At 36.1% G+C, this 27,368-nt stretch overlaps 2 pseudogenes; one reads left to right on the plus strand and one right to left on the minus strand.

Moving 5' to 3' along the window:
- Positions 1 to 13,719: 13,719 nt before the first annotated feature.
- Positions 13,720 to 14,451, minus strand: LOC147497464 (tubby-like F-box protein 6; annotated as a pseudogene).
- On the plus strand, positions 14,411 to 15,699 carry LOC147497465 (T-complex protein 1 subunit delta pseudogene; annotated as a pseudogene).
- Positions 15,700 to 27,368: the final 11,669 nt, after the last annotated feature.

The raw sequence follows: 27,368 nt of genomic DNA on the forward strand, positions 1-27,368 counted from the left end.
TAGTGATATGGGTTTTTCCAAATAAGTCTTGTCTTCTTAATATAATTATATCTTTTATATCGTGTAAAGGAATTTCCAAGTAAAAAGGGTGCTAGAGTGAATAAGTGATAGAATCATTAACCTAGTACTGGCGGCCTTCAAAAGAAAATATGGGCTACAAGTTCAGCAACAAAAGCATCTCAATAAACCACGTACAGTGAAAAGACACATCATCAGATGAAGTTAGGCCATTGCAGCTAGTAATATTACCTCCTTCAACGAAAGTGCAGGGCTGCTTCTTTGAGATTTCTTTTGTCAGCTAGAAATTAAATGATAGATAAACAATCTGCCAAAATACAGCTTATGGAATGATTTTAAAAAGTAAGATTGCAAGTGAAATAGTTTGAAACTGATTAATGATATCGGCATAGCCAGATTTAGGAATTGATTGAAGTAATGAAAATAAAATTTCAAGTAATCAAATTAATTAAAATTTATATTTGGATGAAGCCAACTGGATAAAGTGTTAAACAGAAGCTTTGAAGATGTGGTAAATTATAAGCCACATTAGCTACGTAAACATCCGGTACAAGAAATTACGACTGTGGCTTTCAACTAGGGGGCTTTCGCGGGTACGTTGAGGCCGGAGTCACCTTACGTTGGGAAGCTTTTTTAATTTCAGCAATAAGCTAGGCGTTTAATTGTTCAACAAAGTCGCCCAGCATTGGAGATATGCTCTGAAAACACCACAAACGACACTTTCCACCAGACTGAATATTAAAGAAAATAAAATTAGCGTGTCGTTTCGCGCAAACCAATCACAATTACTGTACATAATTACAAGTTATGGTGCGTGTTTTGTCTATATGTGTAATATTCACGTATGATGTATTGAAACAAATTTTGGAAGAAAGCCAAAAATTTTATGAATCAAAAAGTAATAATGATGGGAAAAGCATCACCAGTGTCGAATTTCAATGAAAGTTTCTTATGAATTCCAAAAAAATAATGGTAGCTAGCAACCCGCTTATTCGAGTGTGTCAGCGTCAATCGGCCAAAACTTTCACACTGGTTGATCTATATACGTGACAAATTCAAGTGGCGGACCCATCAAATAATTAGTCCTGAACTCTTGATTGAATGGAATGTTCGATCAGAGTTAGAATATACACTGCACAGTTCTGTTATCACACTGTTCCCATCGTATCATTATGTCTGCAGGGTCCTTATATGTGGAACCATGGCGCATGCATTATATTCCTTGGTTGCGTCTTGCGTGGGTGAGTGATCATGACTGTAATAATGTTCGATCAGTTCGATAAAAGCCTCGAAGACCCAATGCTCACATGTCTGGATGTGTTGTGCAGTTGTGCGAGGTCAGAAATTAACCCCACAGTACAAGGTCACATTCCCTCTCTTTTGGTGCCATATCTTTTTTCATAAGCAGCATATTTCTTCATGTTATTTTCCAGCTCGAAATACTTGGTGCCCATCTAGTCATCTACCAACGCGATCAGCTGCTACGAACTGGGGTTGCGGAAAAATATTTCACAACAAAGTTAAGTGGTAGCTAGGACGACATATGTGTATGACAGGAATACATGGGAAAACAAAACAGTGAAGTACTTCAAAACTTTTCGTAACAAATTGATCGAATACAACTATTATAGCATACCAGATCTACCTAACTAGAATGGGACAGGAGACTTGGAAGCAATATACAATATCAACAAGTTCAAAAGTGTTTCTCTAACGAAATCACTTCTTATATATTTGGGACAACTGTCTAAGATAACCCATTATCGAAAAAAAAACTATATATATATATAAGATAATCAGTAGACAAACTGGAGTCAAGCAGTGAAGTACGTAGATGTTTTTAACGATATTAGAGTAACAGTGTCAAACAAAATGCATCTTTCTGCAAAAAGAATCTTTTTAGAATTTGCTTGGTTTTCTGAAGCAGATCACATTGATTTATATATTTGATGGTTTCTATACTTGGTTTAGAGACACAAACTTGTGGACCACTTCACAAAACATCTTTAAAATATTCTTCAAGGATTGACATTAAAATAAGCGAATAATATTGAGTGTATTCCGATCAACTTTACTTTAAAATGAGGGAAAGTGGGTTCCTTTGAAGTTTCAACGCGGTTTGATGATCTTTTTAGGACCAAACGAGAACAGCCTGGTCAGCATTAGTGGCCACCAGTCAAGTTGATTTTCGTTTCACACATTGTTGCCTCACAGAAATATACAAAATTTTAAGAGTTATTTGATTGGATTTATATGGTTGTGCTTGTTTCAAATTTGGGAATTGTCCAGCTTGACAAGGTACAAAAGAAGGAAAATCCAGTCAAAACTTTACTTCCATTTCTTGGTATTGCAATGTTGTTTTATTCAGAATTTGCGTTCTTATCCGAGGATCGTAGTGGTGGAAAGATCTCCCAATTCATTGATCTGTTTTAGTTAAAATTTATAGGAGAAGTTTTCATATATGTACAACAAACAATATAACTACAATAAATATGACATATGACATCACTAATTTTACGTCACTTTCAGTAAAGTGATGTCATATGAAAGCTATGACATCACTTTTCTTAGCATATAATATAATAATTATCACAATTTTGTTTTAACATCACTTATTTCAAAAGCTGATATAGTAGAGTTGCACAACATCATTTTAATAAGTGATGTCGTGATAGTGATGTAGTAACACTTTTTTATGTCACTCATTGTGTCACTTATAAAGTGATGTAATATCCATGTATTCAACATCACTTTAAAAGTGTTGTCACTCGCTGTGTCACTTATAAAGTGATGTAATATCTATGTATTCAATATCATTTTAAAAGTGACTTTGCCAAGTTTTCGAAATCACTTATAATGTGACTTCCAGACATGTTATTATTAATATAGCTCCTCTTAATCAAGTTAATTAGTTAGAAAAAAACTTGTAGAAAAAATTAGGTTAAGGTTAAAATGTTAAATAGAAATGAAACAGGGCGCGTGCTTGGTTTTCTAGACTAGCCACCCTTAAACAAAAAATAAAAAACCTCTAGACTCTTTTCTTGCACCAAAAATAGCCCAACCAAAAACAAACCGAGAAAACTGGTTATCCTCTTCAGTCTTCTATTTCAATCCAACCCTACACCACAATAAGAATTTTCTAACAATTGGAATTTTTCGTTTGTAACGCATACTCAGCCGTTAGTAAATTAATGACAATTAGAGTTCCGTTAGTAAATAACCCGAATTATTTTGTGACCTCTATCAGATATTAACTAACGGTTATACAAGTGTTACCAATGTTAAAAGAAGTAAATAGCAAAATTGGGACTAATTAAAAGAAAACAAAAAACCGACGAAATGTTCAACGGGATTGTTTTCATTTTGCGCAAAATGAAAGAAGAGTAAACAAAGAGGAAAATTGGTGTTCATTATCGTTGCTGCCGCCGCTACTGATGTTGTTGTCAATGTAAGTGTTCATCTTCCTCCTCGTTTCTTCTTCCAACCATTTCTTCCTCTTCTCCATCTTGCTCAATTCGCAAATAATAAGATTTTTTTTGCTCGATCTCCTAGGGATTTTGAAGGTTACTTGTTGTGGTACCGAAAAGTGTAAACCTTTATTCAATATTTCAACACGAAATTGTTTGATCTGTGGAAGAAAACTTGCTTTAGCCAAGGTAACTAATAATTAGGGTTTTTACTTCTTTGAAAATGGGGTTTGGTCAATCAAAATAGAGTGGGCTATTTCATGTTAGATAGTTGTTTGTTGTTGTTTAACCCTTATAACTATTTATTTATTATCTGTTGAGATCATGTCAACTTCTAATGAGTTCACTGTAAATTTGTTATTATACTTTTCAATGTTTGAAATATATTTGACCAGTGACTAAGTATACGCTTTATAGAGTTTGGAGGACAATGAGGATATTTTGTTAGGTTCGCTCGTTGCAATGGTGACGACAAAAGTAACAAATGTTCTTAGTTCTTTTTTAATTGTTGTGCGTAATAATAACTATATGATTTTTTTTATTACACCTTTTATTTGGATCATAATACATTGATTGGTTGGAAGGTTTTTGGCTAATGAAATGGGTAATGTGTAGTTTAAAAGCCTGAAAAAGCTTTTCATGCTAGAGGCTCTCAGTTGTGGACTTTTGTTTTGTTATATGTGTTTCTCTTTATGTGCTTGAACTGTATTTTGAATCTGGTATTCTGGGAAGGACTGAAAGGTGCCCAAAAATTTCTTCTTGGGTATTCCTAATAATTTATTTTATGTCTAGCTAGTGATTCATAATGATATTTGATATATCTTAGATTGGTCCGAGTTTATTTCACATGGAATAGATATCTTAGTATTTCTAATATAGTATATTGTGAGCCTATCCAAACGGAATATATTTTGTGTGAGTGTCATCTGTCCTCCCTTTACTCTTCTTATTTGTCTAAAACAATTAAATCGGAAGTATATTTCTCTTTTGTATGATTGAGCTATCTTTGTTCATTTGTCCATATGGCAATGGAGTGTGTTGTTTGGTTGTGTTTGGCGAGTATGGAATGTCGCATTAAGATTGCACATCTTTTTAAAACAATTTCCTTATTTTTTCTGATTGTGGTATTCCGCCTTTTCATATTTAATCTTGTCAATGACTTCTAGGTCCCCGTTGGAAGGGCGACACGTGGACGAAACATAAATGTTAAGGGGGAACCTATTGATCACAGAGGAGACATTAGTAAGCAATTTGATGACTGTTTTCTTTTCAATTATATGGAAGGTGTTCTAGTTTAATTAATTCATGTTTTGTCATTTATTTGTTTTCTACTAAATAGAAACTGATCACTTTCTGCCAATCCATCGTGAAGCCCCAGCATTTGTTGAACAGGCAACTGAATAAGAGATCATTGTCAATGTTATCAAGGTCTGCACATTACTTTCTCTTTCTTGGATCATATTAGTCTGTATGGAGGCACCTTGCTTTTGAACACATCTTCTGTCCCCATTCATGTTTATCTATGGTAGATTTTGTTTGATCTCATTCTTTGTCCTTGTGTCTTTGCTGAGGTGGTCTGTCGAAGAAGGCGTGTGAGCTTTCCGTCCTTTGTGATGCTCAGCTTGGCCTCACCAACAAATAAATCTCTTAGATGTGAATGTGCTGCCCTGTAACTGCATCCCTTTTATCAGTTACTTTGTTGTATTTTATGTTTTCGATTAAGGGTGCTGAATTGGATAATGTTTCCGCCCTATATTCTTAGGTATGAAACAGAAGACCATGTTGGTGTTTATGCTGAAAATAGTATTGAGTATGTGGAGGAGGCAGAAAGGTTGCTAGGCTACTCGCCAGATACTTACTTTTCAATCCATGTTGGTAATGAAGATAAAACAGCACATGCTGGAAGCTCCTTGGCTCCTCCCTTCCCATCTCCTTGCACTTTGAGAACGACACTGATCCGATATGCTGATATTTTAAATTCTCCTAAAAAGGTTATTTTTCTTTCAATTTTCATTTTCAAGCTACCTTTTTCATATTTGTTCCTGAAAGTTTTATTGTAGAGATTCTTTACTTGTAATAACAATCATTTTTTGTTCAGCCTGCTCGCTTAGCTCTAGCTGCCCATGCATCCAATCCAAGTGAAGCTGATCGATTAAAAAATCTTGCATCTCCTACTGGGAAGGTTTGCATTTTGAAACTTGACAACCAATTGGTAAGATAGTTTACTTTTTACACATTGAAGCTAACTTACCGTTCTTTGTGCAAGATGAATATGCATAGTGGATAGTTGCAAGTCAGAGAAGTCTCCTTGAGGTCATGGCTGAGTTTCCATCAGCAAAGCCTCCTCTTGGAGTTTTGTTTGCTGCTATAGCTCCTCGGTTGCAGCCGAGATACTATTCAATCTCATCATCCTCAAGGTGAATAAGCTACTCCTTATATCTTCCGTGCCAATAATTAATAGTGTGATGACGGAAGACATTTTAGCAAAATGAAATGTACTTGCCCCTGAAGGTCTTCCAGCATCATTATGACTGCATAAGATGGTGTCGCCAATATAGAATCTCTTTGCCACCTTGTGCTCCAGTACTTGAAGAACCAAACAAATTCAATAATAATAAACATCTAATCTTTCACATTTTTCAGACTACGACCTAGTTTGAATTAGTTGGTACAATCTGATCAATGATATTCTGTAATCCCAATTGAATTGTCCACTCAAAAATTAATTGCAGAATATAGTCTAAAAGGAGTTAGAGAGATTCCTTTATTTTGTTTCTTTTCTACTTTTGGATTGGAAAACTTGAATGATGGAAGACTTGTGAATAGAGGATTTTCTTAAAGGAGTGCATTAATTTGGTGCCATGAGTTTTCATTTTTTTCCCCTAGGTAGATGGGAACGGAGCTTCTCTACTTATATGATATATGGTATTATCACTCATTTAGCATATAATCGACTTGAAATTTTTATTTTATAGGATGGCGCCAACTAGAATCCATGTCACAAGTGCTTTAGTGTATGAGAAAACACAAATAGGCTGCGTTCACACTGCAAAAAAAAAAAAAGAAAACATAGTGATTTGTTAGGCTGTGATAGGTTCTTGGATTAAATTGATTGCATCAAACCAGGCCGTGATAGGTTCTTGGATTAAATTGATTGCATCAAGCCAGGCTGTGATAGGTTCTTGGTTGAATTGGGTGATTGTGGTTCTCTTTGGCTCATTTCGGTACTGCAGATTAGATTTTGTTGGTATATGTTGGCTCGTTACAATTTTTTGTATATAGTGTAATATTTGTAATTGAAGATGATATTTGTGTGATGAATGTGATTTTAAGATACATTTCATCTTTATTTGATGATAAATAACTAGAAAAATGGTATTATATTGGGATGATATTGGCAATTTTGTTTTTTTATTTTATTATTATTTTTATAAATGGGACATCACTTTTAAAGTGATTTATAGAGTTATTTCACATCACTTTACAAGTAATTTGGAATCTGAATGACACGTCACTTCCTAAGTGATGTTAATTGGCCTTATTGATTTCACTTAAAAAGTGATATTAAACGTTATAAAATCACTTGTGGACATCGATTAAAAAGTGATGCAAAATTATAACATCACTTGTGGACATCAATTAAAAAGTGATGTGAAGTAACATCACTTGTCGACATCGTTTAAAAAGTGATGTGGAAAACCATGACTTTTCACGTCGCCACCATTCACATCACTCTCAAAAGTGATGTCTTATACTTTTGACATCACTTTTTAAGTGATGGGAAATGCCATTTATGTTGTAGTGAATGTGTGTATGACTAATTGTATATGTATAGTTTATGTATGGGCAAAGACAACATCTAACATCAAATCCAAGTACAACATCCAAGTTCAGACATTGCTTTGATGGATGTATGTTTTGACCAGTTTGATGAAAAATTAATTAAATCGAAAGAGTGGAACTGTGGAAGTAAATGTATGATGTAGGATGAGAAGGTCCATTTTTAGGATATTTCCTTTAGTAGTATTAGTAAGTTGATTTAGTAGTTTCCTATACAAGGTTTTATTAGGTTTAGAAGTCTCGGTTTCTTGGTTATCAAGTTTGGCTAATCTATATAAGGAGGCAATATAGTTTGTTAAGTATTATCCAATTATTAATGAATCAAATTATCAAAATGATCTCAAACCTAATATTATCTTTCTCCAATTATTTCTTCATATTCTTAATTTTATCTTAATTTCTTATTTGTCTAAACTCTTCAATCTCATTCGTTCGATTCTTCTATTAAGGATTTCCGTATCCTTTCTTCTAAATCTAAACCCTTGTTCCCCATTAATTGGTATCAAGAGCCTCAATTTCTATATATCTTATTTAGAAATCGATCCACCATTCACCATTAAAAAAAATGCTTTTGCAAAACACCAAACACAAACAAGAAAAAATGTCATCTTAAAAAATTCACCCAGATCGAACAAGATACTTGGAGTTAGTCGTCGTGTCATATACCATTGGAAAGCTACTAAAATCTAGTTTCTAACAAAAAAAAAAGTGAAACGTTTTGAGTTTTGTAGAGAAAGTTCGTTATTCCTCGTTATTCATATTTTCGTCCAGCATGTTCTTTCTTTATAGATTTTTGAAAATCAAAGATCTTCATCAATGGCTTCAAACAATCAATATTTCGTTACTAGGAAAGAGTTTGATGATCTAAAACAGGTAGTAGAAACTCAAACTCATAAAATTGATTCTTTTGATGCAAAGTTAGATTAAAGTTTGAGGTGTTTGAGATGAGATTCATGAATATGTTCAAAGAAGCAAGCATTCCCTAATACAAACCCTAGCACCATTTCTTTCACATATCCTAAAACCGCTACCGTGACCTCCACTACCACTTATGCAAACCCTAGCACTTCTGCAAACCATGAGATCATCGACCCTAAATCCACACCGAAAGATTTTCTTCCAACCCCACCTCCACCAACACCCACATATACTCTCCAAGAAGTTGAAACTATGAAAGAAGAAGATGTTGTTTCATATGTTGGTTCTTCATTATAGGTTACAAAGAATCCTCCACACATTATATATGAAGATCCTAACTTTCAAAGTCTACGTCCTGGACAAAAATGTGAGATTTTTCAGTAGATAGTGTTCTCTAGAGAAGGGGAGTGCACACCAACTTTTGTCTTTCCAACTTATGAAGATCCTTTTACAATGTTATCTTTACCAATGGTTACATATTATTGGAAGAAGCAATAAAAATATCATATGAAGTGTCGTCATTGTTGAAAGTTCAATTGTGTTTCAAGCTTCTTTTGGACATGTGTTTATGTTAAGCAAAATACTAAGAAAATGTCATCCAAGAAGCAGAAATAAACATTGGAAAAATCATAGTGAATATGTTTTTGAGCAAGCAGGATTAGTTTTTCCTATTATCAACCCGAGGTCGAGTTGTTTGAAAAAAAGGGATAATGATGTAGGATGAGAAGGTCCACTTTTAGAATATTTCCTTTAGTAGTATTAGTAAGTTGATTTAGTAGTTTCCTATACTAAGTTTTATTAAGTTTACAAGTCTAGGTTTCTTGGTTATCAAGTTTGGCTAATCTATATAAGGAGGCCAATGTAGTTTGTTTAGAATTAGGTAGATGGGAATAGAAATGCAGATGAGGGGGATCTGGGTACTGCAGATGTAGATGGAAGAGAGAAATTGGATTAGAGAATAGGAAGAGAACGCCTAGGTTCAGATCCGTTTGCGGAACGAGACTTTTTATATGATTACATGCTATGGGTTTGGAGGTTCAGTGGAGACAGAGCCTCTGCTAAAAAAACCATAATTCGCTAGAATAGTCGTTGTTCAGCCTTCGCCACCTCCTCCTCCTGGGACTGGATCACTGTAGAAAGTCAATCTTTTGAGAACAATCCAATTATTAATCAGCAATCAAATTATCCAAATTAACTCAAACCTAATATTATCATTCTCCAATTATTTCTTCATCTTCTTCGATCTTAATTTCTTATTCATCTAAACTCTTCAATCTCTTTCGTTTTATTATTTTATCAAGGATTTCCGTATCTTTTCTTCTAACTCTAAACCTTGTTCCCCATCAATGTACGTGTGACAACTGGCAAGAACACTTCATAATCATAATGGTATTAAATTATATGGATTAAAATCAAGCACCACTAGTATTGAGATGGTGAGAACTATGTATAACCTAGACTAGATCGAGATACCCATTTTTTAACCATCATCAACGAACAAATAAGGTAACTTCTAAGCAGACCAATGCTTATTTAACACTCTAAGTATACATTAATTGTTGGATAAAAGGTTGATCCTTATAATGAGAGTTAGCTTTATAAATAAAGTTGAAAAAATTGATTTGTTTGAAATTATAACTTTGATGTTCCGTTGAAGAATCATTATCAACTTTATCCCCTTCTATTGATAGGAAATAATTAAAATGACTTTACTAAGCTATTCTCTTGCTTTTGTAATGTTCTTTTAAATGTTTAATATCTAAAATATAAATCTCGTAATCAAAGTGTTAACGAAACACCTCTTCTTCTTGGTTATGACTATGGATATGGTTTGAGTAGTCTTATTGAAGGAACTTCAAAGAGTTAAAGTTGTATTCTTGTATGTGGGTTGTAACGTAGTTCCGTTAATACTAAATAGAACAAAAGTAGACGAGCTGAGCCTAGATAGTACAAAAAGATGTAATATATCACAGTATCTACTAAATTGGCACAATACTTTCCATGTCGATATAATTAACAGGTGGATATTTTTGGCTCTGCTATAGTACGGTAAACAAAAGTTTGAAAAAATGTTTGATTTAGTAACTGCTAATCCGCCGTACGCATATGCAAAAATTTCAATCATCTCCACTTATGTCGGTTTCAAGCTAAGTGTATTAATCCAATAATATCTTATACATGATAGTATGTATCTCAATTAAATTTTAAACAACATTTGTATGTGGAGGCGGCCTTGTACGTACAAATGCAGGTGATCTTTCGGTAAGTATTTGTTACAATTTTCATTTATAGAATAGATGATTTACACATATGAAGTAGTATGAGTAAGTATTTCAAAGATTATTTGATTGAGGTTCCCCATAAATTGTTTAGAACTTGGATTGAATGAGAGTTGTGAAGGAGAAAATATAGTACTCTTAGCTTTTAGAACTTGTTTTTGTTGACAAAACTTGTATTGAAAGAAAACTCAAAAGAAACACATTGATTGATGAAAGAAAACTTGAAATGGACTTGTTAATTGAATGATAGAAACATAAACTTGAAAGAAATAACTTTGATTGAAACATAAACTTGAAATAAAAGGATTGAATTGATGAACAAAAAGTAAAACAACTTGAATGTAAAATGAATTGAAAAATAAATCCTACACTATTCCTACATGACACTAGAATAAGTCTAGGTATATTCTCTCATACTTTTTCGTTATTATACCCCTACTTTTACAAAAGTCTGATTTGCCCTCTCCCTCTACAATCAAGACATCTCACCATGGTTGTTTTTTGCTTTTGGCTTTTGGCTTTTTAGTTGGTTTTCTCAATCAAAAGATATCTCTAACCATATAGAGGTTTTGTAAAGAAGATAAAATTATACATGAATCTGGTATCATTTGGGTTACTCTGGGGCGAATAATTTTCATTTTTATATCTTCTAGTTTTGAAAACTATGTAGAGATGTTTTAAGATACTCGTACTCAAAAGCCGTGATTCTAAACGCTAATTTTTTAAAACAAACCATAACAGGTAATCTTAGGCAACTTTCGTGTCGGTTATGAGGGGAATCCATTCTAGACAGATAGAGTTTCAGCTACGCGAGTTGGAGGATTTACTGTACAAAACATGGAATGTCCTGACCCGTACTAATAACGCGGTGATATAGGCGACCCTTAATAAACAAAACTGATCTCAAATTGCCCCTAGATTGCGTTATTCTAGAGGTTGGTCTATGTAAAATCCATTGCCCAACCCATTTTGTTTTTGGAAAAAATCATATAACTACTGATGTATCGAGAACCTAGCATTAATAGAATAGAGAAAACAATTGTTTTGAAAAAGAAATGTAAAATAAAGAAAAGAAAAATTGTATACTCGCTCCATAGGTTCACAGTTACTCAAACGACGAGTAAAAAATGTTTTACAAAGTATATGCAAGGTATACGTGGACTAAGGCTCTGGTACTTACAACCGCCACTACACCATAATAGGATATTTGCAACACGCACCTTTTTTGCTTTGCAACGCTTATTTACCGTTAGTAAATTGCCAACGCTAAATAAGCGTTGGCAATGTTGTAAAGCGTTGGTTTATTTGAGTGAATTTCCGGAATTAATTGCTAACGCTTAAAAAGCGTTGGAGAAGTGTTACAAATCCAAAAAACCAAAACAACTTCGAAATTTCAAAAATAGAGAAACAAAAAGAATCGTCGCCGGTATGTCAAAATATAAAAACTCTCTCTTTCTCTCTCCACGACCGGGTTAGGTTAGGGTTTCTTATATTTATTTCCTTTTCAACAAAGAGAAGCCTTCATTCTACAGTTCCATTAGACCATTCTTGAAAAGAAAACACACTTGTGTACCGGAACCACCATATAGATTATAGAGCACGCGATGAAATGGAGAAAGAGAGCGGGGTTTGGAAGCCACAATATGCAATTTTACCACCCCTTTTTAGTTCTATTTTATAATTTCTAAACCTAGGGTTAGGGGTTTAGTATATGAGAAATGGGGTTTCTTGGTTTTACTCTATGTTGGCCATTCAATAAACTGTTTTATGGTTAATTTTGGAGGAAGTCGTGGTATGATTATGCTCATCGGTATGGATTGAAAGAGATGAAAGTTCGACCGCACCTTATCCTTGCTTTACTTGCACTTTTTCAGATCTTGAAAAATAGTGGATTTGTTCAAATTTGCTCAAGCTCCGTCCTTTTCTTCCTAACTTTTCAGTTCTCAAGGTAAGACCTTTTCGTTAGTTTATTTGTTCATTTTATTGTTCAAGCTCTCACTCACTTGTCAGAGTCATTTGCACTTCATTCCCTCTCTCAAATTCTCGATTTCTCTCCTAAATAGTAACAGAAAAATCTAACCCCATCGGTAGTGCCCATCTTCCTATTATGTTTTTAGGGTAAAAATAGTTTTGAGTTGAAGAGGGTTAGGGCTGAATTCATCTATGATCTTTGTTGCTTTGATTGCACTTTTGGGGGTTTGATTTCTACTTCTAGAATTTCAAATTTGAGAAATGTGCCAAGAATCTTGTTGGTTATTATGGCGATGGATCTTGAAGAAAGCTATGGTTGCTAAGATTTTGGCATCGATCAAAACGGGGCCGTATGATGACAGATTGTGAAAATTAAGTTTGAGTGTATTTTGGGACTTGGGTATTTTTCTTTGGTTGTGAAAATTAAGTTTGAGTGTATTTGGTTTCATAGGCGTGACTAGATTGTACAAAGTGTATTTGTATCAAGGTGGGAATTGGAATGTTGGTTAAGATAAATGTTGCACCGCCCTTTCACTAATGTTTTACTTCTTATATGCGGTATGTTGGTATATACTTTTCCATCTTGTTCGCAAGATATTGTCTTTGGACTCGTGGACGAAGGAAATGCTATCCCTTCCCAAATCTTCTTTTGTGCTAATTGGTATTCTAGAAGCCCTTGGACTTCTTCTGGGATGTCTGGCATTGGAGGTATATCCCGAAACTTAGATCGTAGTTAGTATTACACTTAGAAGAGGCAGTTCTGATTAAGTAGAGATCATTATTCAAATTCAATGCTCTCGGACTAACCCAAATGTATATTCCATTTTGTTCCCGGGGTTTATTGATACAAGTGAAACTTTGCTTTTATATAAGTCGGATATCGAAGCACCATAAGCAAAGATCGTGTTGTTCTCCTTTGTTGAGCTTTTAAAGGGTGGAAAGGTACAATTAGTTGGTGCATTATTAATTTTTGTGTACTAATGAGTTTTGCATACCCCTTTTCAACAATGCTTCCGGGACCCGGCTATACCAATATTAAGTCGGTGATGTTGATTTGTAAAGTTCAATTCACTTTCTTCCAATTTGCAAAGAAGACTTAGATAGTAACATACTCATTATGACCGTCAAAGAGTACACGAGCTCCATCTTCATTTTATGTTTTAGCTCTTAAAAATCGGCATAATTGTTCATACTCTTACCTGATTACGAAAATGAACAAGTGTTACCCAATTATACGGCCATAGTTAGACTCAAAAAAGTTAGTTATGTCTCGATATACAAGAAAAAGTTAGCTAGGATCTACACGAGTTGATTTAGATCTGAAAAATGGGATTGATGGTAATGAATCCAGGTTGTTGGGTAGAAATTCCGTCTGTGTGGGAGCCATTCCTTCTGCTTCAATTGCGAGGCGGGGGATCGCATTCATGGTACACTGCATTCTTCTAGGGCCCCTACTTGCTCCACATAATAATTAAACTATTGGGATTAGTTGTTATTCAAGACATAAGCATAAAGGAAATTACATATATTAACAACAGTCATACAGGACTTAACACATTTATAGACCACGAGTAAGCTCTCATGTGAATCCATATACATCTACTTGCACAAATTCTCACTCTGAACCTAAGACGCGTTTAACTCATATGCATGTCGAGCTCTTGGATAGTTACCAGCAGGTACTCTAGGAGAGACTTGTTTCAAACCCACCAGCCTATTAGAGCGACTTTTGGCTACCGTGGCTCCAGCATGAGGAGGCTGGCTATCATATATCACAAACTTGGTTCCCAAAAAATTCGATCTGCCAAAATAGCAAAAAAGTGAATTGCAGCCCAACATAAAAGGAGAATGTGACCATTTATTTTGTTTATCATTTGAATCTAACCTCAACTTCCCAATGTAAGTCTAACCTCAACCTCAACTGTTGATATTTTAACTGCTATGGTCATACCGGTTGAGCTATCGGATCGCGATTCGTTAGTTAAGAGTGCTAGTACTAGTTTGAATAGTAAAGTTGTTAGTCGAGATTCAACTTTACTTGCTCGTTAGTTTGTTGATCTTTGTTTTATCGTGGTGGATAATGTGAAAGTTGATTTAGTTGATTTGAGAGATGTTAAGATTGTTAAGAAACTTGGTGGGACTTTGTTGACGATCTGAGTTGGTTAAAGGGTTGGTTTTGATAAGAAGGTTAGTCATTCTGCTTGGTGGGCCGACTTCGTGTTGAGAATGCTAAGATTCTTTGTGATTCGATTTTCAGATTTCGCCACCCAAGACCGATATTGAAATCAGTATTGTGGTTTCGGATTATACACAAATGGATAGGATTTTGATGGAGGAGAGGAATTATATTTTGGGGATGATTAAGAAGATTAAAGGCGACGGGTGTAATGTTTTGTTGATTCGGAAGAGTATTTTGAGGGATCGCGATTCTGGATCTATCTTTGCATTATCTTTCTAAGGCTAAGATTTTGGTGGTTAAGGATGTGGAGAGGGATGCTATTGAGTTTATTACCAAGACTCTGAATTGCTTGCCTATTGCGAATATTGAACATTTTCGCGAGGAGAAGATGGGTCGTGTCTTGATTGTGTGGAAGAGGTTTCTCTTGGTGATGGGGAAGATTGTGAAGATTACCGGTATTAAGGATATGGGAAGGACAACGACGATGCTTGTTAAATGGGTCGAATCGGTTGGTTCGGATGAGGTTTGAGGAGTCTACATGATGCTTTGTGTGTGATCCGATGTTTGGTGACCAAGAAGTTTCTAATTCTTTGGTGGTGGTGCTTACTGAAATCGAAATGTCGAGGCGACTTGGTGCTTGGCTAAGGTCTTGCATGGGATGGAAAGTTATTGTGTCGCGGTCATTTGGCGGAGGCTCTTGAAGTTATTCCATATACTCTTGCTGAGAATGCAGGGTTTGAACCCAATAGCTATCGTGGACAGAGCTCGGAACCGACATGCACAGGGGTGAGATCAATCGGGGATCAATGTGAGGAAAGGGCGGATTACAAATATCTTGGAGGAAAATGTGGTTCACCCCTTGTGAGCACCGGTAGCTATCACATTGGCAACCTTGAGTCGTGAGGATGATCCTGAAGATTGATGACATAATTACAAGAAGGTAGAATATATGAGTATTGCCACTCATTAGAACTGCTAGTATCTTAATCTGTTTTATTTTTCGGTTTTGTGCACTTTCGAAGTTTTTGTTGTTTATCATTCTTGAATATATAACTAGTTTCATAGAATCACAAAGATCCCAAAAAGATAGGCCAACCACCTTTCTTGAATATATAACTATATATAACTTTTGATTTTGTAAATGCCTATTCTCTTGCACTAGTGGTGTTAGTAGCATGATAGAAACTACCGAGAACCATAAATGCCTATCGGTGAAAAAACTACTACCGCCAAGATATAGAATTTAGGTGGTAAACATACTTCTTTGTGGTCTTTTACGTACTCTATCTTATAACTAAGCCAATCAGGTCATAATCCACTAGAAAAAGATCTCCTAGAATGTGAGTTCTACTCTAATTAATAACGAGTTCCTATGAATCGCGATTGCCCGGCTTAATGCCGTATGTAATGCGACGTGTATGTGTTTTATGTGCACCGCATTAAGCCCTTTAAGTATTTTCATTGATCGATCGTTGGAAGTAACTTTCTTATCGAGAAGCTCCAATCCTCTCAAGACGCGTTCAATTCACCACCTTAATTAGTGCTTCGATTAGAGTCGGCTATGTTGGCACTTGGCTGATTTCCTAGACCTAGCGGTTAGTGTCACTCGAGGCTCCTCTCGTCCCTTCGTTTATGTTGTTTGTTTAAGGATTCACTAGGATTGTCCATGAGACTCTTAGGAAACTCTACCTCTGTCTAATATGACTATTATACTCTTACCTGTTAGTGGTGATCGAGTGAGGAGTTTTACTAATGTAATTTACAGGACTTTAAATGCGCGCTAGTACATCATGATTGCCGAACTAATTAAGGTACTAACAACTTTTTTTTTTCTTTTTCTCACAAGTCACAAACATTATCTAAGATGAATTTCCTTTTTCTAGAGAAGGATTGCTGGTCTCCATCAGAACACATCTATTGGATCAACTGATATTACCGACATGTGGGAGCGCTTTTGGAAGAAGGCCAAAATAATTGCTTCCCAATCTGATGAGTCATACTTACCTCAAGCTCCTCATCAAGGTAAAAATTTAAACTCCACTATCTATTTTCTCAATTTTCAACTCGTCAAGTTACTATAAGGTATTTTTTTTATGCACCGATTTTATGTAATCATTGTTTCTGTCGTTGAGATATGGGAGTAGACAACAAATGCTTTATCTTGGGGTGTCAAGTATTTAATTTATTGCATGAATTTAATTAATATGATTGTTTTTCTGAGTTCATTATTTGTTTTGTGATTTTTTTGGAATTAGATTGGCTTTGTGGAGCCGCACTAGGATTTATATTGAGTGAAGCCATTGTCACTAATGCTTCAATGCTTCTTATTGCATTTTGAAGATTCGGGATTGCTTGGAAAATCGTTATAGAAATTTGTAACCCTTATTAAATTTGAATTTGTAACCCTCAAAACTCTTTTGAAATTATATATATGGTTAAATGAATATAATATTTTTTTTCAAGCGTTTGCTTGTGTTTATTTATTTGTCAAATGGTATGAAAAAGCATTTGTAATTTTATTTGCTTCTATATGAAATCGAGGAGGTGCGAGGTTAAAGGCAGGAAAAAAAATTAAAATAATTTTTTTATCATATCAACATATTAGTAACGGTTGTAAACCGTTGCAAAGCAAAAAATAAATATTAAAGCATCAATCAATAATCGTTACAAATCAAATTACGCAACGCTTTTTAACCGTTAGTAATTGTCACTCTGCAACGGTTAATAACCGTTGGAAAATTTGCTTTGCAACGCTTTTAACCGTTAGTAATTTTCACTTTGCAACGGTTAATAACCGTTGAAAATTTGGTTTGCAACGGCAAAAACCGTTGCAAATATTTCCAACACTTTACCGACGCCCTATTTGCAAAAGCTTAAAATTAGCGTTAAAAATAGCCCGTTATGGTGTAGTAGCGCATTATGGTGTAGTCACAAAAATGGAGGGTCCGGTTACCTTATTGATGTATTCCCTTTAAATAAAAAGGTTGAATGGAATGGGGAAGGAATACATTGGGGAAAAGAGGATTTAATCCTCATAGATAGGATGATCACGAAAGAATTTTTAGCGCTCCAATTACGTTCACATCACTTGTTGCTTCAAAGGCTGTGTTTGTTGGTTTAGGGTTTGGGATAACTTGTCCTAGGAACACACCTTTTTGGGTTTTGCCTTGGGCTAACAAGTTCAAAGATTGTTGCATGGATGCTAGGATTTAAGTTTATTGTTGTATGATAGATAGCATTATCTCGGTAGGCTTGTCTGTTTGGACACTAGTTGATAGTGTAACTGGAACTAGGTCTTTTTGGTTGTTGATATGTGGGTTTTAGTAGTTCTGATTAAAATGGGATAGAACTAATGCTCTGTTCCGATTGTTATAGGTACCTTGTCATTGTTGAATGTATTTGGTGGTTTATTGAAACTTGGAGGTGGTTGGGTTTGTGGATTATTAGTCCATGTGAAGTTTGGATGTTGTCTCTATGGTGCATTTGGTATATTAAAAGAGCATACTTCTTTTGGTTGAAGTGATGACAGGTTTGTGATCAAGGGACAGGTGGCATCTATATGATTTAAGCTTAAATAGAAATTGTATGGTGAGATATTTATGTTAATGACAGGATGAGGAGTTTGATCTTTTTGTTTGGTTGTGAGGGCATCTATCTTTCTTGTGAGGGTTTCGATTAAAGTTTTGATTTTTAGATCAGATTTCACCTTAAAAATACTACTAGCGTTAGATGTACTAGGTTGGGCTGTTATGGAATTGTTTATATCGCCCCAATGGGTACTCTTTTTAGCTTGGTTTTCAAGAAAGGTTAAAGCTTCGGTTGCACCTCCATCCAAAAAATTACCATTACTCATGATGTCGAGGGTTACTTTGTGTTCTTGGAGAAGACCTTTGAAGAAACATTAGACAAGAATGGATTTTTCTAGTTTATGGTGAGAACATGAATGAAGTAGGTCAGAGAATCTATTTCATGCTTCGGAAAATGTCTCACTCGGACTCTGTCTGAAGAACAGTATCTTATTTCTTATCTCTTCTATTTTCTTCGGTGGAAAGTACTTCTTTATGAAGAAGAACACAACCTTTTTCCCATGTATCGAAAGAATAGGGATTCTGAGAAAGAACCAAGCGTGACTCTTACCAACTAGAGTGAAAGGAAACACTCGTAGTTTTACTTGAACGTCGGTGACGCTCGGATGGTGGAAAGTATTCCATATTTATGTATCCGGCGTAGATATTCGTACGGTAACTTGTGTTCAAACCCATGGAATATGGGTAGAAGATTGAACACGTGTGGTGGAATGCGAAAATCGCTTATGAGTGGTGTGAGTCGTATACAAGATGGAGGTCTATTTTGCAATGGTGTGTGGAAGTTATAGAGAAGCTCTTCAGCTTGCATGACTTCGTCAACCATCTTAGCAGGTGGAGGACGAGAAATTGGAGATTGTCTATTACGCGTGCTCTCCTACGTGAGTGAGTTTTATTCTCGCTAAACGTTGTAGTGCCTGAATGCAGTATCATGCACTTTTAGCAAGATCACAAAACTATCCTAACATGCGCAAACGATGCAGTGTATGCTTAAGCAGGCAAAATTCATTTTTGCAAGTTTGGAGTTTTGAAAATCTTTGCTGGGTCTATAATTTACTATGCCCTATTCAAAGGAACTATTTGGTGTGAGACTAGGATGGATCTACTACACGGCTCATAAGAGTAAGCAATCACTTCACCAAGTGGTGTGCTACCAAGAATCTCACTCACGGTGAATCTGGGGGAGGGGAGTGAAGAAGGTAGTTGATCCATCGGAATCTGGTAACTAATTACTCTAAATCCTCATGGCTATATTTTTGTCCTATTCTAGAGGAGTGTGACTACTTTAGGCTCTAGTTGATTGATTTTAATTTGTTTATTTGGTTTAGTGCTTAAAGAATCAAACAACGTCTGATTTATCTACATTGGGGAATGACTTCCCAATGGTTGTTATGTGGCTCGGGTTCAACCTTATGTGTGAATTGAAATTTTAGTGCGGAAATTAAAATTCAAACAATCACGTACGCATGCTTGAACACATAAGGTATCCTCTTACATGGGCTTCGAGGAGGTTTAGAATTTACCTCTCAAGCCCTGCTTACACATTGTTTGAGGAGAAGGCGACATTGGTCGGTGCATGATCTGAGAATCAGGTTTAACCATTCGAGCGTTTCCTGTTTTAGGTTACAAAAAAAGGTCTACTTAAAAAGCCCACAATCTGGGTTTTTAATAATTAAACAACTTTGCCTTCAAGGGCCCAAAACATAAAAGTAAACTAACACTAACACTAAGACTAATAGATTAACTAGATTAGCTAGATTACCTATAGATTAACTAGAGTTAATCGTAATTAGAGTGTTGATTATCATGTTGATTCAAAGTGCACGAGCGTATGATTCACGTCTCACCTCGCACACTTGAACTTCCCAAGACAATGAAAACTCTAACTCTTGGCAAGTTTCACAACTTCAGCCAAGTGCTCCACTCATGCTAATCCACATAACCAGCAAAAAACTATTTTTTTTTTTATTATTTTTCATTTTTTTTTTAAATTTTTAAGTGGAAATTTTATTCATAATGATAACGAATTTTATACATAATAAGGACAAGCGTGCAACAAGTTGCACCGCAAGTCCTTTCTGAATAACAAATCTTATCCTTCTAAAAACAAACTCGTTAGAACCAGCTGTCATAACGTTACTGTCCATAACTTTCTGAAGACGCTTGAGGAGCTCAACATATTGTTGTTCCAAGAAACTGAAAGTGTCGAAACTAAACGGAATGAAACAATACTGGTTAGCCCTGCAAGCTTCCTCATGCTTCTCCATCTTCCATGTCGCTGCTCTCTTAGCTGCTTCTCCCACCTCAAAGCCACCATTCTCTTAGCTGCTTCATTTTTTTTATTTTTATTTTCTTTTTATCTCTATCTATTACAACAAAGTCCACTGATTTATACTACTCTATTACAAAATCTGGGTCTCTAGTTACAACCATGCATAAAAAAAGAACGAACTGTGAAAAAACGAAAGGCGATTGTCCTAAGGTGGCTGGGCAGTTGCACACCGGTGCACGTGTGGTCGCATGAGCGGTCGCCTGGTCTATTTCGACCAAGTCGGTTCGTCTTCCGACAGTAGCTTCAGCTCCTTTCCAGCAGTTGAACCTCGACCAGTATTGAAAACAGATCAGTATTGAAATAAAACAGATCAGTATTGAAAAATAATGAAATATATTGATAAGAGCTCAAAACTGTAGTTTTAACCCCTTAACAATCGTACTTTTAGACCAATTATGTGAATAATAAGTAAGAGTTAATCGATTCATTGTTTTATGCATTTCGGGCTTCAAAGTCCATTATGTGCGTAAATGTGCCACTTTTAGCGAGATAAAGGAGCCGCGAAGGTCGGTTGCTAAGGAGTTCTGTGATTAAAGGCCAATTTTCAAGAAGACAAAGCCTCTGTAAAGCCCGGTCAAAAGATGAAAAGTCAAAGTTCACGCGGGCAGAAACAGTGCACAAAGTCAATAGAACTTCCGAAGACCATATCTTTGGACTCAGACCTCGGAATTGGACCTACTTTACGTCAAAACGACCGGCTCGAAAAGAGCTTTCCAATGGTCCAAGCCTTGGCCCAATCAGAGGAGCAAAAGTGGACAAAAAGTCTGTGGAAGTCAACTGTAGCTGAAGAGGCCTTTTTGGACTGAAAGAATTGGGTTTTGGGCCTGATTCTCTGGCCCAAAACATGGCTCCAAGCCCATGCACGATTTTTGGATCTGAAAGTATAAAAACAAAAGTTTAGCTCTTTGTTAAATGTAGATAGTTAGGTTAGGAAGCTAATGTTAATGGAGTTTAGGGTTAGAATAATTTTTAGATCTAGAATTAAATCTCCATTTTAATTAGTTTTCATTTCCCTTGTTTTAATTTAAAGTATTAAAATATTGTTATTGCTTCATTAGATAAATTAAGTAGTTTATTATTGATCAAATTCGATTTTGTCATTTATCTATTGCTTAGATCTAATTTCATTTCTTGGTTGTTAGTCATTTCGTAGTTATTGATGTTGGGTTGGATTATTGTTTAGTTAAATTTCATAAAGTTAGAATCTTTAGATTATGTTGTATTCAATTTCATATAGAAATGATAGTATAATGATATTAGAAATTTCACATCACCCATTACTCTCACCATTGTTCCTTGTGTCGAGTAGTTGAATTCTATTTAAGTCTTGAAGGTTTAAGAGTGGAACGAATCCTGACTCTCTTATATTACTTCGTTATTGAGAGTAGGAATATTGATATAAACACGTATTTACGTAAATTGATTATTTGTGTTTACGCATAGATAGTTAGAATGCGTAAAATCATTGTTATCAAATGGCGCCGCTGCCATCTTAATCTCGTTCATGACAAGAATTCAATTGCTTGAATCCAAGGGGCAATACCCCATTCTCTACCCACCCACCCTTTTAATTTTTCATTCTTATTTCTTGAATTTTCGAACCGCTTGTTTCGCTTCATAGGGGCTGGATTCACAGAGAAAAACACTGCGGTGAAGGTATTTCTAAATTTTCGAAAATTCTGAAAATTTTCATACATACTATTTAATGTGTTGTTGATTTACTGGAATATTTTCAGATTTTTGAAAGTTGGTTTACCTTGTGAAAAAAATACGATCTTTACAGTGCTGCATTTCCGTTTTCACACCGTATGTTCTTGAAAAACAGACGAGTAAGGTTACTTAGGGAGTTCTAAAAATTCTATAATTTTTACAGGAGTATCTATCCTAAGTCAGGAGTTTGTAGTAAAAATTTGATGAGTTTTTGATTTGTTTTGACCTCCTAAATAGTAGAGTGTTTCCAGTGTGTTTCTGCGGTTTTGCAAACACTTATTATCTGGAACACCAGCCAATAAGGAGAGGTTGTAGAACTCCAATTGCTATAAATTTTTTACAGGAACAAGAAGGATCTGTCAGGAGTCCCCAGTAAAAATTTGGAAATTTTTGGCTTTGCTTTGATGGGTTAACCATTCGGTTGTTTGTATTGTGTCCGAAAACTGTTTTGTAAACTTTGCAGGGTAGTAGAGGGACTTTCATAGCTCCGATTGATCTGAAATTTTACAGGCTACTTGATAGACATCTTAGAAAATTACTGTAAAAATTTCAAATTTTTTGGAGTAAGATAAAAGGCCTAAAACTTGAAAACCCTGGAGCGCGACCCGCGCCCAAACCGAGCGCGACCGCGCCCAAAACACTGGACATTCAACAAAACAGAGGGCACCGGCGCCCTCGAAGGAAAATTCAGCGTGAACAGCCCAATTTTTATAGGTAAATACAAATTTTTATTTCTTCAAGTTAGTCAGTGTTTCTAACTTGTTAAATACACTGAGATCGAGTATACAAGACGCTATTCAAACGCGTAGCAAGGAGGCATTCAGGTACTCCTTCTTCCACTCCTCGCCTCTTCTGTCAGAGGAGTTTTAATTCTAGTATAATCAGGTTTGTTTTTCGTAGAAATAAATACAACACGCCTATCTAGAATTTCACACACTACACTTGCATCAATGGCTAAAGAACAAGAGACTCCTCTCTCTGATTTTTATAAAGCCCTAAACGATGGCCCTAAGTCGGTGCATCATTCTTGCTTGGGACCTAGTGGGGATTTCGAATCCCCAAATATTTTAATTTGTTACCCGTTTTCATGGTTTAGACCATGAAAAACCTTATCGGCTTTATCGCGTAGGATTGAACAAGTCATAACAACATTCCATCATCCTACGGTTGGTGCGAACAAATTAAACTAAGGGTGTTTCCTTTCACCCTAGCCGACAAGGCGGCGTCTTGGTTAACTACCCAAACGCCAAACTCTGTGGACTCATGGGCTCAACTTGTTCAATTGTTCATGGAACAGTTTTTACCCACCATCGAAGACGGATGAAATGCTTCACAGATTCATTTCTTCCACTATAATCCTCATGAATCCTTTTCGAGGGCCCGGAATCGTTTCATCGATCTTCTCATTGAATGCCCGCATCATAATCTTGCGAAAGATACGCTTGTTCGTGCTTTCTTCAAGGGGCTTTCACATTATCATAAGGAGGTTCTAGATATCATGACTGGGGGTAGTTTTCTTAGTAAAGGAACCTTAGAGGCTTATAAATTCTTAGAAGATCAATCTAAGAAGAACAACAATTGGGGAGGAAGCAATTCCTCCCGCTCCTCTCCTTCTTCTCTTAAGGTTAAACATGATCCCGAGCTTAAAACTCTTATCGATGCCCTCACTAAAAAGGTAGATGCCATCTCTGTTCAACAACAACCCACTCGGTCATGAACATTAACTCTACTTTCGTTGTAATGTGCATTTGTAGTCTTGAGCATTCCGACTTCTATTGTCCTCTTTGTCTATGCATGCACAAACACCACCACAACCATCACACTTTAACCAGTTAACTCAACATCAAGGACAAGGGAACTTAGGTGACCGGAATAGAGGTTTAGTACCCGGAACCCGAACTATCAACATCAAGATATGAACGCCAACAAGCTTTAATTCCAATACAACCATCTACGGACAAAGTAGTAGTGACCTTGTTGGAGAAACAAAATCAAATTATGCAACAAAACTCCAACTTGATGAAAGATCAAAGATGATCAAAACTCTAATATGATGAAACAAACGATGCAAATGATGCGGTCTTTGTGCCAAAAGGTTATTGACATGTCTTCTAACCAAAATAATAACCAAACCGGGCGTTTCCAAGTCAAGCGATTACCTAATCCTAAGTTAACAAACACCGCCTTCAAAATAAAAAGTATTCAGTGTAATGGTAATATAAACCAAGGGGACCTACAGGCAGTCACTACCCTTCGTTCAGAGAGAGTAGTTGATAACCAAGTGACTATGCCTAAAGATCACTCGCAAACTATAAATGATACCATACCAAATACTGTCATAGAAATTGAAGACCCTACACCTGTAGAGGTTCCAATATGGAAACCTAGTTGGAAAGTGATAAAAGATAAAGCAACAGTTAACAAATATGTCCCCCCTCATATTAGGTATAGGGATAAAACACCGCATGAACAACTAAATTTTCCTGTAGAAGGTGAAATTAAGTCTATTGAGAGTTTTGTATATCATATTAGTGCTTCCGACGATGTCGTCCCTAAACTAGTACATATCCCTCTTATGGAAGAAGACAAAGATCACAATTTTGACTCTTTGAACATAACTGAACTAGAGAAAGAATTTTCAACCCTACCTTCTGACCATAGAAGAGATGGACTAAACCTCATAATAGACGAGATAGATGAATTCCTCAAAGATGGAGATGAATACCATAATTATATGGATCACGAACAACCTAGATGAGGAATTCGGACGAGTTTCTAAGAGCTGTGATGATCCACCTTCTCAAGCACTACCTAGAGCACCACCCTACCACCATCCACCTGAGTTAATCCCTCATAAAATCCAATCATTCTTCCCACCCTTTTCTTCTAACACTTATCCACATTCCAAGTATTTTCCAAAACCATTCATTTACTCACGATCATTCACTTGGACACCTTCTTATTCGACTAAGTTAGCGTCAGAGAAAAGTTTTGGAGCTTGATTCTGTTTGGTGGTGCATTCCATGTTAACTATTTATGGAAAGATCCACAATTGTTTAGATTATTGATATATGGGAAACTGCATGTAAATACATATATATCACTTTAAGTCTAGGGAATCTGACTTTAAAAGACCCACGTTTTAAAACAAATTTTTACAAACCTGTTTTCAAAAATTTGTTTGGGGGTGGGGTGTTTGGTTTTTCCATGCTTAATCACTAAACTTCCTATTCTTATCCCCCACCTCGCTCCCTTTAAGAGTAGCTAGATTTCTCATTGTTTGTTGTTTTGATGTTGTTTTTTATTATTTTTAGTAGATAAGATGTTACGTTGTTAAATTCCGTAGTTAACTTTCAATTTGGTAGTTAAATGTTATTTGAAATTCAATTTTAATATAATGTTGTTCTTTTCAAATTGTGCATGGATTTTATTGTTAATCCCATATTCCCGAATTGTTTGGGGGTGGTATTATTTATTTTATCATGATTTGTAGAAGATCCTCCATTTTAGAGTTTGTTTTGGAGTGAAGGTTGAGAATATTGTCGTAATTGGCATACCTATGATTAGATGTGGTGGTAGGATGAAATCTAAGAAAGTTTAGAAGTTACTAGTCTAAATCCAAAGATAAAAAGATATTAGGGTTGTTATAGAATCAAGAATATGAGTTGTTTTACGTTTTTCGGGTTCGGAAATTTTATTGTTTCCGGAAATTGCCTTAAAGCTTTTTGGCAACCTACCGATTCGTTTTAACAATTCAAAACCTATAAAAACTTCATTCATTCTACACTCACAACCCACACTACACCTAACTTCCATCTCTCACCTTTCACTCCCACGTTTCCCGTTGTTCTTCACCATTTTCACAAATCAGCACCTCGGAGCGCACTTGTGCCCCAGAGGAGCGCACTCGCGCCTTACACATTTGTCAGAATTTTTGTACAGAGCGCACTCGCACCCAAGGTGAGCGCGACTCGCGTTCAAACATTGGAATTCCAAAATCATCAGAGCGCGACCCGCGCCCAATTGGAGCGCACCCGCGCCCTGCTTTCTGTGAACACGGAAAATTCCAGTTTTCTGCGGGTTGTTCCCGGGTGATTTGCAGCTGTTCCAGAGCGTAGTTTTGAGATGACATCTCCTACAATAATACCGGAACAGTCTTTCGAAGATTTGTTTCAAAGCACTACTTATGGTGCTTGGTTTTGAGGTGATCACACACGTAGTTTGGAACCGTTTATGGTTCTTGCTAGCATTTGTTCTTGGACTTGCCATGCCCGCTGAAATACAAGACCCATGATGCTATTGGGTAGATAATATGCATGTCTACACTTATGACTTTTTGCATGAGGCTTATGGGGCAGGCATTTTCCGTATCGAGGACCAAGGCGAATATAACGTCGCCCTTGGTAGCCTGTCCATGAACATAGGAACTGTTATGTTTTGGATCATGCTAAACATTTTAGGGGAATGACATTTTTTTTCTTCTATGAATGATGCCACTTGCAGCGTCTTCCTTGCTTTAGCCATGGGACGTATGTGCCATGACCTTCCCAGAACCTTGATGTGTAGTTTAGCACGAGCCCACAGCATGAGGCATAAGTATCTTCTTATGCCTGTTTTAGTTTGTCGTATTATGCTATGTTTCTTCCCTATTTTTGTGCCCGTTTCATGGATTGGGTTGGGTTCGAAATTGTGAGACCCACCAATTGTATTATCCGATCTTTCCGTGCAATGACTTGGCAAGGGTGGAGGATACAACCTCATCAGGTTGCACTTTACACCCCATCCGACCAAGTGGCGCTTAACAGGTTAGCATCCGTAGATGATAAATGGCGGCAAGCTTGACAAATTATAATGGCATGGTAGGATGCGAAGGAACCTTACTTCTTTATAGAAGAGGAGGATGACGAGTAAACGCTGGAGTGGAGGTAAGTTTTTAGTTTCAGTTAGTGTCTGCTTATGTCCCAAGCAATTTAATTCTGTTAACCCCATAATGGGTGGAACTCTTATAGAGTTGCGTTAGTTTTTTTATTTCCTATATTAGTATGTTCTAACCTTGTTTTGCAGATGTTC

The sequence above is a fragment of the Coptis chinensis genome, chromosome 5 (assembly GCF_015680905.1).
Source record: "Coptis chinensis isolate HL-2020 chromosome 5, ASM1568090v1, whole genome shotgun sequence".
NCBI classification, from domain to species: Eukaryota; Viridiplantae; Streptophyta; class Magnoliopsida; order Ranunculales; family Ranunculaceae; genus Coptis; species Coptis chinensis.